A 13,610-nucleotide genomic window follows, 5' to 3' on the forward strand; every position below is an offset into this window, starting at 1 on the left:
TATACTTGGCACAAATACAAGTTAAAAGCATAAAACCACATCTAAACAGAAGCTAGGTGAATTATTTATTACTAAAGAGGAAAAAAAGAAACAAAAATAAAATTGGGTTGCCTCCCAACAAGCGCTATCGTTTAAAGCTCCTAGCTAGGCATAAAAGCAAGAATAGATCTAGGTTTTGTGATCTTTGGTAGGAAATTCTTCAATAGAACACTTATAACCCTTAGGAGTTTCCTTATTTTTATTAATGATCAAACTCCTAGGCAAGATATCAAGAAAATCATTTGAAGCAAAAGGTTCCTTAATGATAGTGAAAAAGTTGTGGTGAACACTTATTGCTTTAAGATCCGCATTTTCCTTACTAGAAGATTCACCTTTTTTATTTTTAGGCACATACATAAACTTGGCAACTCTAGTAGTAGGAGGATTTGGAGTATTTTTCACGGAAGAAAAGGCATACCCTAAGTTGGTAATAATATCATCAAGTTTATCAATTCTTGTGGAATCTTGATCTATTTTTTCGTTAACTATAGTTCTTTTACTTTAAAAAATTTTAGGGTAACTCCTACCTGAGATCCATATTGGGTAATCTAGTTGTGGATCTTTTTATCCAAATTCTCAATCAACTCTACAGTGGCAACTTTATTTTCAATAATTTCAACCCTTTGCATCACATCTTCCGAAGAGAAAATAGTTCCATTAACCAAGAGAGGTCGTGAGCCAAACAAATCTATCATAGCATTATATAAATCAAAAGTGTGGCTACCCAAGAAATTCCCTCTGGTAATGGTATCAAGAATATATCTATTCCAAGGGGTGATGCCTACATAAAAATTGCGAAGAAGAACAGAAGTGGATTGCTTCCTAGTGGATCTATTCTGAGCATTGAAAATTCTATACCAAGCATCTTTTAAATTTGCTCCCTCCCTTTGTTTAAAATTAAGAACTTCATGATCGGGAGTACTAACGATAATAGAAGGGCCAGCCATAATAGGAAAACCAACAATCTAACACATGGATACAGAAGAAGAATGCGAAAAGATATGAACGGAAAAGAGGCAAGCGGAAAAGAGGGCGAATAAAACGGCAAGGGTGAAGTGGGGGAGAGGAAAACACGATGCAAATGGAAAATAATGTAATGTGAGCGATAAGAGTTTGTGCTGGGTACTTGGTATGTCTTGACTTGTGCGTAGACAGCGCCAAAAATGGCTAGTTGTTGGTATATCAAATCTTGACTTGACTTGACTTGTTGCAACCTCCCCGGCAACGGCGCCATAAGTGCTTCTTGATACCTCTTGAGCATGCGTTGGTTTTCCCTTGAGGAGGAAAGGATGATGCAGCAAAGTAGCGTAAGTATTTCCATCAGTTTTTGAGAACCAAGGTATCAATCCAGTACGAGGTAACACGCAAGTCGCCTAGTACCTGCACAAACAAACTAGAACCTCGCAACCAACACGATAAAGGGGTTGTCAATCCCTTCACGGTCACTTACGAAAGTGAGATCTGATAGAGATAATAAGATAAATATTTTTGGTATTTTTATAATATAGATCGAAAAATAAAGATTGCAAAGTAAATGGTAATAAAAAATAGCAAGTTGATAGGAAAACAATATGATGGAAGATAGACCCGGGGGCCATAGGTTTCACTAGTGGCTTCTCTCAAGATAGAAAATTCTATGGTGGGTGAACAAATTATTGTCGAGAAATTAATAGAGAAGTGAATAATTATGAGAATATCTAGGCATGATCGTGTATATGGGCATCACGTCCGCGACAAGTAGACTGAAACGATTCTGCATCTACTACTATTACTCCACACATCGACCACTATCCAACATGCATCTAGAGTATTAAGTTCATAAGAACAGAGTAACGCATTAGGCAAGATGGAATGATGTAGAGGGATAAACTCAAGAAATATGATATAAACCCCATATTTTTAACCTCGATGGCAACAATACAATATGTGCCTTGCTGCCCCTGCTGTCACTGGGAAAGGACACCGCAAGATTAAACCCAAAGCTAAGCACTTCTCCCATTGCAAAAATATCAATCTAGTAGGCCAAACCAAACTGATAATTCGAAGAGACTTGCAAAGATATTAAATCATGCATAAAAGATTTCAGAGAAGAATCAAATATTGTTCATAGATAATCTTGATCATAAACCCACAATTCATCAGATCTCGACAAACACACCGCAAAAACAATTACATCGAGTAGGTCTCCAAGAGAATTGAGGAGAACTTTGTACTAAGATCCAAAGAGAGAGAAGAAGCCATCTAGCTAATAACAATGGACCCGAAGGTTTGTGGTAAACTACTCACACATCATCAAAGAGGCTATGGTGTTGATGTAGAAGCCCTCCATGATCGATTCCACCTCCGGCGGAGCGCTGGAAAAGGCACCAAGATGGGATCTCATGGGTACATAAGGTTGCGATGGTGGAAATAGGGTTTCGTGGTGCTCTTGGATGTTTTCGGGGTATATGGGCATATATAGGAGGAAGAACTACGTCGGTGGAGCTGCGAGGGGCCCACGAGGGTGGGGGCGCGCCTACCCCCTTGGGCGCGCCCTCCTGCCTCGTGGCCTCCTCGCTTCTGTCTTGACGTCTCCAAGTCTCCTGGATCACGTTTGTTCCAAAAATAACTCTCCCGAAGGTTTCATTTCGTTTGGATTTCCGTTTGATATTCCTTTTCTGTAAACACTGAAATGGGCAGAAAAATAGCAATTTGCACTGGGCCTTTGGTTAGTAGGTTAGTCCCAAAAATAATATAAAATGGTATATTAAAGCCCATTAAACATCCAAAATAGATAATATCACTACTAGGGAAAACCTTATACACAGAATCTTAGCAGCAGCGCGGCATAAAAAGAGGCGCTGCTGCTAAATAGTAGCAGCACAGCTATGGAAAGCTTGCTACTGGTGCAAACTTAGCAGTAGCGCGTGATGCTTAAACCGCGCTGCTACAAAAATCCACCGACAGTACACAACGACATAAGTTTACCAGTAGCGCGGCGTCAGGAAGCGCGCTGCTGCTAATGCCATAGTAGTAGCGCGCTTTTTGTCACTTCGCTGCTGCTAATTTTGAAATTGTGCACAGGGTTGGCCCGTTTAGCAGTAGCGCGTGACGGGAAAGCGCGCTGCTGCTACGCTCTTAGCAGCAGCGCGCTTTTGCTCCCGCGCTACTGCTAAGACGTAGCACCCACCACCTTTTTCCACCTCCCCCTCTCCATCTTCTCTCCTCCCTTTCCCCTACCTCCCACATCCTCCCTCTCTCACTCTTCTTCTTCCTCAATACTTCTCCCCCCATTACTCTCCCTCTTCTACCTACCTTTCTCTCTCTTCATTACTCCTAGCTATAACTACACCACCTCCATTAATTCATCTCCTTTCTCTTTTTCCTCCCCCCTCCACTAGTTGAAGTTGTCTCCTCCCAAATTAGCTAGCTAGGTAGATGTAGCATTTAGTTAAGTGAGCTATTTTCCCCCTAACTAGATCTTTCTTTGTCAAGAAGAGCTTTGTCCAATTTTGACCTCCCTACATCATCATCTCCACCGTGTGCTCGATCTCGAGATAGAGGTGTGATTAATATTTCATGCTTTTGCAAAATGGAAATATGTTTATGTGTGTGTGATATGTTCATGCCGAAATGTCGATTTATTTCCGTTTCGGCGAATTCCGGGCAAACTCTAGATCTATATATGTCCTATTTTTAAGGAAGGTCATGCCGAATTTTTGTATGACTTTGATGAATGCACGCATTTTTATAATCAATTTGTTTATTATTACCGTGCAAAGTTGACGATGGTCAGTGGAACGATGGTGGACAGGTGGTTGCGGTCGGCGGTGCAGGACATGAAGGAAAATAAACTGAAAGAGGTTTTATGTCCGTGTCGAAAATGCAAAGGAATAGTTTGGCTTGACCCCCATGACGATGGTCATGTTGAAGTGCACCTGCTCATGACTGGTTTCATGGATGGCTATACTCGGTGGATAATTGAAGATGAGGATGACAATGTTGAGGATGCCGACGGGGCAGGCAATGATGACACGGGGCAAGAAGAAGAGATGATCGATAATGGCGGCGGGGAAGAGGCCGGACATGGCGGCAGAGAAGGGGCCGGACATGGCGGCGGAGAGAACGACATGGACTCCACGCAGCAGAGTTTGTCGGTACTAAGTTCAATCGTGCGGGACCCTCATGTTCAAGCATTGCTTCGCAAGGAGACTAGTACTGAGAGAGCTGCTTCTAGAGAGGAGGCTAAGCTGGAGCAACTGGTGGTAGACTCGAACACTCCATTGTATGATGGTTGCAATCCTAAGGTGACCGGCTCGCTTTAGTTTCATGCTCCAACTCCTGAAGACGAAGGCTAAAAACAAATGGACCAACACTAGCCTCGATGAGCATCTCAAGTACCTAAAGGATGTTCTTCCCGAGGGTAATCTATGTCCTAGTAGTGTTGATGAGGCCAAGAAGATCATGTGCCCTCTTGATCTGCCACACGTTAGATACCATGCATGCATCAACGATTGCATAATTTATCGGAAGGAGCACGCGGAAAAAACAAGTTGTCTGGTGTGCAATGCTTCTCGATACAAGAAGGCCGGGAAGAAATGTCCCCAGAAAGTGGTATGGTACTTATCGATCACTCCTCGTCTCCAGAGGTAGTTTGTAGATCCCAAGGAAGCAAAGCTAATGCGCTGGCACGTGGAGAGGAAGAAGCCCGACGATGGAGATGATCCGAAGCTGAGACACGTCAAGGATGGAAGCTAGTGGAGAGCGTTGAACAACTTCTATCGGCATTTTGAATGTGATGCAAGGAACATCGTGCTAGGCGCGTATACAGATGGCATGAATCCGTTTGGCAACCAGAGCACCAACCATAGCACATGGCCCGTGTTTGTATGGATGTACAACCTCCCCCTGGTTGTGCATGAAATCGAAGTACATTCACATGAGCATGCTTATTCAAGGGCCGAAACAACCAGGAAATAATATTAATTTGTATCTGGGGCTACTTCAGGAGGAGTTAGACACGTTACGAAAAACACCGGCCAAGACATGGGACGCTAGCAAAGGCGAGTATTTCAACATGAGAGCCGCGCTGATCACGACAGTGCACGACTATCTCGGTTACGGATATGTGGCAGGCCATGTGTGCCATGGATATTGCAGATGCATGCGGTGCATGGATGATACGACATCTCAGCAGCTAACGTCAAGGAAAGATGGTGGGTCTAGGAAAATCGTGTACATGGGGCATCGAAGATGGCTCGAACAGGACGACCCGTGGAGAAACCGTGGAGATCTATTCAATGCTCACGCTGAGCATCGAGGACCTCCACGTAAGCGGAGCGGTGCCAAAATCGATGAGCTGTTGAAAAACTAGAAGCAGTACCCTCCGCTGTGAAAGACGATGAGAAAGGCGCCGGAGTCGCTGCTGAAGGTATGGAAGACGAGGTCTGTGTTCTGGGACTTGGAGTACTGGCACAAACTCGATACACCTCATTGCCTTGATCAAATGCATATCTGTAAGAATGTCCTTGAGAGCTTGCTCGCAACACTGATGAATATGCCAGATAAGACCAAGGATGGGCCGAAGGCAAGAAAAGACTTGCAAGATTTGAAAATCAGGGAAGATCTGCACATGCTGGCCCGTAAAATGTCAGACAAGACAGAGACGGAGACATAGGCACGAGAGAAGAAGGGCAAGAAAATAAAGAATGAGGATTATTGCCCCCCTTCTTGCTTCACCTTAAGTCAGGCTGAGATCAATCAATACTTTAAGTGCCTTACCGGAGTCAAAGTTAGTTCCGGTTACTGTGGAAAGATAAGTAGATATCTAGACACAGACAAGAAAAGGTTCAGTGGGATGAAGTCCCATGACTATGATGTGATGATGACGCAGATACTACCTGTTGCCCTTAGAGGGATAATGGACAAGCACGTCCGTGACACGCTTATTGGTCTCTGCAACTTTTTCGACGTCATCTCTCGAAAGTCGATCAGTGTGAAGCAGCTCCGAAGGCTATAGGAAGAGATCATTGTGATACTGAATGAGCTTGAGATGTACTTCCCGCCCGCGTTCTTTGACGTGATGGTGCATCTGTGTGTCCATATTGTGGATGGCATAATAGACCTGGGGCCGTCATTCATGCACAACATGATGCCGTTTGAGAGGATGAATGGGATCATCAAAGGATTCGTTCATAACATGTCCCGTATGGATGGAAACATCGTCCAGGGCTATTTGACACAAGAGTGCATCTCTTTCTGTGAGAATTTTCTATATGGCGCAGACCAGCCGCCTGGTGTTAGTGTTGGTGTGCCCGTTAACAAGCACGATGGGAGGCTCGAAGGAGAAGGTCACTACAACGGTCGCAGGGAACTGCACGTGGCATACTCAGATCGACGCAGCGACTTTGACAGAGCAAACTCGGTAGTGCTACAACAGCTAGACGAGGTAGATCCTTTCATGGCACTGCACAAAGAAATTATCGCAAAGAAGTATCGTGACTGGGGGGTATGCAGGACGGACGCCGAAGTTACTAGAGAGCACAACTCCACTTTCATGCATTTGTTCAAAGAGCATATTATTGCTAATCCCCCGGAGGAGGGCTCTAAGGACGGATTGCTCATATACACCTTAACACATGGCCCCTCGCCCAACCTCGTAACCTATCAGGCATATGATATCAACGGATACACGTTCTACACGGAGGCCAAAGATATGGACAGTGATGATCAGAACTCAGGGGTGACGATGGAATGCATGACCGGCAGCGACAACGGTGCAACTAAACAATTTTATGGAAGGGTCGAGGAGATCTGGGAGCTTGACTACTCTGGACTGCACAACATGACGATGTTCCGTGTCAGATGGGCTAAGAATGTCGAAAGAGAAAGCCGGATTTTCACTACCATGACTATACCCGACGCCAAGAGCGCTACCGTGAACACTATTGCAAAAAACGAGCCATGGGTACACGCTAAGAACGCGACACAATGCTTCTTCATAACCGAACCATGCAATCCCAGTCGTGTTGTCGTGAGGAAATGCAAAAGAAACATCATTGGAATTGATGGAGTCGCCAACGAGGAAGACTATGATCAGTACGGCAACCCAATGAGGGAAGATGACGATGATGATGAAGTATACGTCAAAAGAAGAATCAATACTACATTACCAAAGAAAAATCATACTCCATGGAAAAGGCAAAGTCACAATGAGGGGCTCAATTATTCTTCGACGAACAAGAAGGGAAAGAAGCTGACTCAAAAATGAAAACGTCAGCGCTGAGGAATCGGTCAAATGATGTAATATATATATATATGTTCCTATTTTGTATACATACTTAGCCATTATTATGCATGGGTCCAATGATGTAATATATATATATGTTCCTATTTTGTATACACACTTAGCCATTACTATGCAAGGGTCCAATGATGTAATATATATGTTCCTATTTTGCATACATATTTAACCGTCAAATGATGCAATATATATCGCGTTCCCTTCGTTCAGCACTGAGGAAAAGAAAAAGGGAAACTGGTTATAGCAGTAGCGCTTTACTGAAAAAGAGCTACAGCTAGTCAAGGTAGGAGTAGCGGTTTTTGTAGAAAACCGCTATAGCTGCCCGTAATAGTAGTAGCGCGCTTCGTGTAAACGTGCTACTACTACGTCCACTTAACCCAAAATTCTCACTCTCCCTGCTTCATCCCGCCTCTTTTCCCCCAAATCCCCACTCTCTTCCCCGGCCTCGTCGCACCGCCGCGCCCGACCCAGGCGCGCTCGCCCCCGACCCCGGCGCGCTCACCCTCGACCCCGGCGCGCTCGCCCCCGACCCCGCCGCGCCCGACCCAGGCGCTCTCGCCCCCGGCGCCGGCGCTCGCCCCCGACCCCGGCACACTCGCCCCCGACCCGTCGGCCCTCGCCTCCCTCCTCTGCTTCCTCCCCTCCCAACCTCGGCCGTCGTGAGGCCTGCCTCCTCGCCCCTGCACCCTCTGTAAACCACCCCTCTCTCTCTCTCTCTCTGCTAGCTAGGGTTCTTCGGTTAACTTACTTAGGTTTTAGTTATGTTAATTAGGTTATCTATTTAGTTATGAATTTAGATAGGTTTCAAAATTAGTTGAATTTATATGCAAATTTGAACTGGACATGTGATATGTGGATATGTCACATTTTGGACATGTCATGTTTTGGTAAATGATCCAAGTGGCCTATGTTACGCCGGAATGTTGATTCATTTTCGTTTCGGTGAATTTCAGGCGCTCGATATGTCCATTTTTTAGCAAAGGTCATGCCGAAATTTCCCATGAATAAAGGCATGATTTGTGCTACATAGTTGGCATATCGAGTGCTGGCACATAGATTTCTTTTTTATGTCATTTCTCATTTATTCATACTTTTAGAAATAAATGAGGACACTTCATCATAGGAAACATGTCGAACAACGAAGAAACTGGGCCTTCTGACCCAGATGCATACGAGATGGATTATCAGGGTGAACAAGACTACCTCGACTTTTTGACTACTAAGCAAGGTTTGCAGGTCCGCCTCGATGATGGTACTGACGCCGACATCGACACCGACGGCGCCGGCACCGATGGCGGCACCGAGACCGGTGGGGAATGTACCGGCGCCGATGCCGGTACCGAAAAGAGGAAGCATTAGCAACAGAGGATACGAAAACCTAACAAACTAGGGATTGGACGACTTGTGATCACAAAGATGGCACCTGGCATGTTTGAGCCGTTAGAGCCGGAAGAACCTCGCAAGTGCTATGGGAACCAAGTAGGATGCATCCTACGGGAATGCGCGAGCATCAACGATGATGACTTAAGGAGTAAAGAACATTTGACGCAGTTGCTCCTAACGATGTTGCACAAGAGATTCAAGTTCGCCAACCGGGATGATAACATAGAACAACCGTGGGATGATCCGAAGATGAAAAAGATTAACAATCACGCCATGGGCATGTTCAGCAATGATTTGGCCTCCTGTAAAGGGAGGGTGAAACGAGCTATTGAGGCTGAGGAACCCCTGTCCAAGATTCTGGAGGAAAATCCGACACTTACAGAAGAGGAGTTCAAAAAGTTCAAGGACACTTGCGCTACCGAGGACGCCAAGGCTAAGGTTGCGAAATTCAAGAGACTTTAGCAAGGGAACACGGGGAAGCATCGCCTCGGAAGTCGTGGCTACCTCGGTAAAAGGCCCATATGGGATAAGGAGGACGCGGAACGTGAAGCCGCGGGTCTCCCAGATCCCTTCGCGAAGTTCACCAACCCCTTGGAGAGTGACTTCATCAGGGCCCGCTACAAGTGGGACAAGGAGAAAAAGGTTTTTTAGACAGACCAGATCATGAGGAAATTGATTAGACTACTGGAGAAGCAACACCAGCTTGCAGCCGAAAGTCCTACTTCTCCGATGAGGCCCAAGTGGGATACCCCTCTCAACCGGGCCTTGAACGAACTTAAGGGACTCCCTTTGGGCCAGCAGCCGCAATATGGTCGTGTGCACGGCGCTAGAGACGCCTCTACGTGGAAGGTGTTTTACAACGAGCGCCCGGAGGCCAAGAAGCAGAAAAAGAAGTTTATTCAGGCGGACATCGATGCGAAGGTGAAGCTTGCGCTCGAGAAAAAAGCAGCTGAGGACGCGAAAAAAGCAGCTGAGGACGAATATGAGTTGTTACAGCAGGTAGTCAATGCAGCTGTAACTGCCTGCAGAAATGATTTCGCTACTAACTTGGTTCCAGTTATCATCAACTGGATGAAGGAAAATCCTGACAAGACGGTACATGATTTCCCGTTGCCCAGTTTCGTCAGGAGCAACTCCATGAACAACAACATCATCACACCATCACTTGCCCACGCAACCGGGCCTCCTCTCGCAGCCGCTCCCGCTCATAGCAGCCCGTCCTCAGTCTCTGGCACGCTCGGTGGGCCTTCGTCTTTGGATGAGCTCGACGCCATCACGGTAATTACATGTCGCACCACTATATATATAATATTCCATTTTTGTTGCCTTTCGGATGTTTTACGCCACAGACATATGTGTTTGCTGATAGTGCCAGCTGATGTAATTTGTCCTGTAGAACAGAGAATGGATGATGAGACGGAGGTCGACCCTATGGATTTCCTCAATACAAATGCGTATGACTGTGACATAGAATTGATGAGTCAACCATATGACGAATCGGGCTATCAGCTTGCTAATGAGGATATGGATGATATGACCGGGCAGGAAGGTCGTAGCAGGGATTGCAAAAAGTCTCCCTTCATGAAATCCGCACAGGACACGCCTGAAGATGCCGCCTCAACACAGGCTCAACTATCCGGGCGCGAGGGTCGTACAGTACTTAGCCCGGGAACACTGGGACAGGGGTTAAGGAAGGGTCTAGATGGTGTGCCCAAGAAAAAGGAGAGAAAGAGATTGGGGAAGATAGCTGCCTCCAAACAAGCTAGAGCACATAGCAGCCAGACGATGCATTCTGAAGAGTGTGTACCCGTGAAAGGTGCGGCCATGTTCCATCTCACGGGCGAGCCGATGCTACCGCCGAAACCGCTGGAGGCACTATCAGGGGATCTCAGGAGACTGCACGACCATGTGCTGTCGACTGAGAAAAGCCTACTAGCCTCAAAGGATCCAGGATATCCGACATACGCGGCTCGTGTGCCTGAGCGGAAGTGCTACGTCGAGACACGGCCCGCGGAGGTGTTCTTCCTGCGGTTTGACCATATCTTTGAGATGTTTCTGACAAGGCGGCTCGATTTTACAATCGTCCACCTTTTTGCGCTACATATGTGCTCCGCCATGAAGAGTGAAGAAGTCTCGCAAATCTGTGTGGCGGATCCGTACTACATGCACGAGTCTTTCTTGAGTCTCAGCGACTTTCAGCGTGAAACTGCTAGGGACTACCTCCAAAACTTCATGGTACAGAATAAGGACCGGGAAATTGTGCTCGTGCCTTATCATCCAAAGTAAGTAAGTTTCAAACAACTCTTTCATACATTTCAATCATTCCTTCTCTCTCTATGGGGAATAATTTGAGGTGTCTTTTCCCCGCAGCAACGGGTGCGCCGTCCATATCGTTCTTTACGCGCAAGTCTCCCATGGCGTGTATTTTGACCCTTCCAGAGACTACGGGAAAAAAGACTACACCCACATAATGAATATTCTAGATGATGCTCTCCAAGGCTTCAGCTTTAGAGGTGGCCACATGCAGATCAGGACACACAGGAACAAGAACATGAGTTTCGCGCATAAAACTAACTTCTCCTGCATCCATGTCCCAAAACCAAGCAAGAAGGATGGATTATACATCCTCCATCTCATGATTCAGTTCAACACGGATCACCAAAAGCTTCGCATGAGAAGCAGAAATGATGATCATATCCACAAGTGGCTAGAAGCCCATGGAGAAGCGGATTATAAACTTAGAGATGACTTCTTTCGCATCCAAAGCGACATTGCGACGATCATCATGAAAGAAGTCGTCGATGAGAAGGGGATGTTCCACCAGGGCCCTATATCATGAGCTGACGTCCGAACTCGCATAGGCATGCAACGTCTAGACCTCACGCCGTTCAAGAAGCTAGGGTCCATCCTCGATGATATGGAAGGATGGAACTTCTAGTGATTTATGATGCCGATGATGATGATATGTGTTGGTTGAACTTGTATACTATTTGTAGTGATGAAACTTTGTGATGTCCACGATCCGTGCCGAACTTGCATAACGCTACTTTGTTAGTTTCTGTACGATGACCTGCGTACCTCTAGTTAATTAATTTTTGTACTGTATGTTGCATCTAGTTGCTAACCCTTTCTTTTTCGGTGTTCTCTAGTATATTTTGTTGCATATATATGATTGTACATCCTCTTCATGAACATGCATCTCTAACAGGTACCTAGTTTCTTGATGGCGAGATGGAACTGCTATGTCGTGTACAAAGGGAAGGTTCCGGGGGTGTACAGCGAGTGGCATGAGTGTCAGGCGCAAGTGAATGGGTTCTCAGACGCCAGCCATAAAGGCTTCAAAAGCAGACAAGAAGGAGAAGCTAGTTACTTGAGGTTCACGCTAGCGCAAGAGAGGACTCGTAACCGCCATCTTGTGTACTGCATAGTTCCGCTCTCACTCATAGTGATAGCTCTTCTCATGTATACCTTTGTTTAGATGGATGATGTTGTAGTTGCAAGTATTCGAGACTTGCATGTATCGCTATTTTCGAGATGATGACAAGATACCACTTTGTGTTGGATGATGAGTATGACGAGACTATTTGTATGTATATGCTATGATTACATTTGTGGTCTCCCAGGCATTTGTATGTGTATCATGATGACATTTGTATGTGCTAAAGATTCTTCTATTAAACCTGTCCAAATACAAAACAAATATGCCGAAAAAAAACAAAAAACTACTAAAATTAGTAGTAGCGAGTGGAGAAAAGTTAGCAGCAGCGTGGTAGTAGTAGTAGCGCGCACAGGAGAAGCATGCTATAGCTATTAGGAGTAGCGAGCTTCCTTTAAGCGCGCTGCTGCTACACTTGTGGAGCAGTAGCGCGGGTGAGGACGTGCTACTGCTACGTGTTAGCTGTAGCGCCTTATTAGTAGTGCCAGTCCCTGCGCTACTGATACACCTAAAACCCGTGCTGCTGCTAGCCTTTTCCCTACTAGTGTATAATAGCATGGAACAATAAAAAATTATAGATACGTTGGAGACGTATCAAGGACTGCCCCAACCAACTCTCCAAGCCAGCGAGATCCGGCTCCCTCCGCAACAACGGACCTGGCAATCATCAGAATATGGCGTCTTCGCTACCCAGCGAGGCGCACTCCGGTCAACCCCGCACCCAACGCAACCCCGCCCCAATGACTGTCGGCGCCTTGGGCGACAAGCCGGCCTTGGAGGACCGACGCCGGCTCGACCCTCTGCTCCAAACCGGCCGACGCCCGACTACGGTCGACCCGGCCGCCCGCGGAGCGGTCACCAGCCGGCTGGGCTCCCACGCCATTCACGATACCGACGCCCACCACCGCCTCGACCGACTCGCCCTCTCCCAGGAGCTGGAGGAGAGCGGCCCTGTCGGCCCGGCGTGCTTCGGTCCACGCATCCGGGACGAGCCCTTTACCAAAGGGTTCATCCTCCCCAGTGACACCCCCAAGTACAACAGCACCGTGAAGCCGGAAGACTGGCTCACCGACTACACCATCGCCGGTGGTAACCACCACCTTGCCGTGCGCTACGTGCCGCTCATGCTCCAGGGATCGGCCCGCACGTGGTTGAACAGACTGCCGGTGGGCATAATCAATGCGTGGGTCGACTTCGAGCAAGCTTTCGTGTGCAACTTCACCGGCACCTATAAACGACCCGGCCGTCCCAACTAGCTCGCCATGTGCGTGTAGGGACCGACGGAAACCTGCCGCGAGTACCTCGCACGCTGGACCGAGCTCCGGAATAGCTGCGAGGGTGTCCATGAAGTCCAGGCGATCCAATACTTCATCAACGGATGCTGGGATGGCACCCTCCTCAAGCACAAGCTCTTACGCTCTGAGCCGGCCACCATGGTCGTGCTCATGGTGACGGCGGACAAGTACGCCA

The sequence above is a fragment of the Triticum urartu genome, chromosome 3A (assembly GCF_056163025.1).
Source record: "Triticum urartu cultivar PI428250 chromosome 3A, HENAU_Tu73, whole genome shotgun sequence".
In the NCBI taxonomy this organism is placed as follows: Eukaryota; Viridiplantae; Streptophyta; class Magnoliopsida; order Poales; family Poaceae; genus Triticum; species Triticum urartu.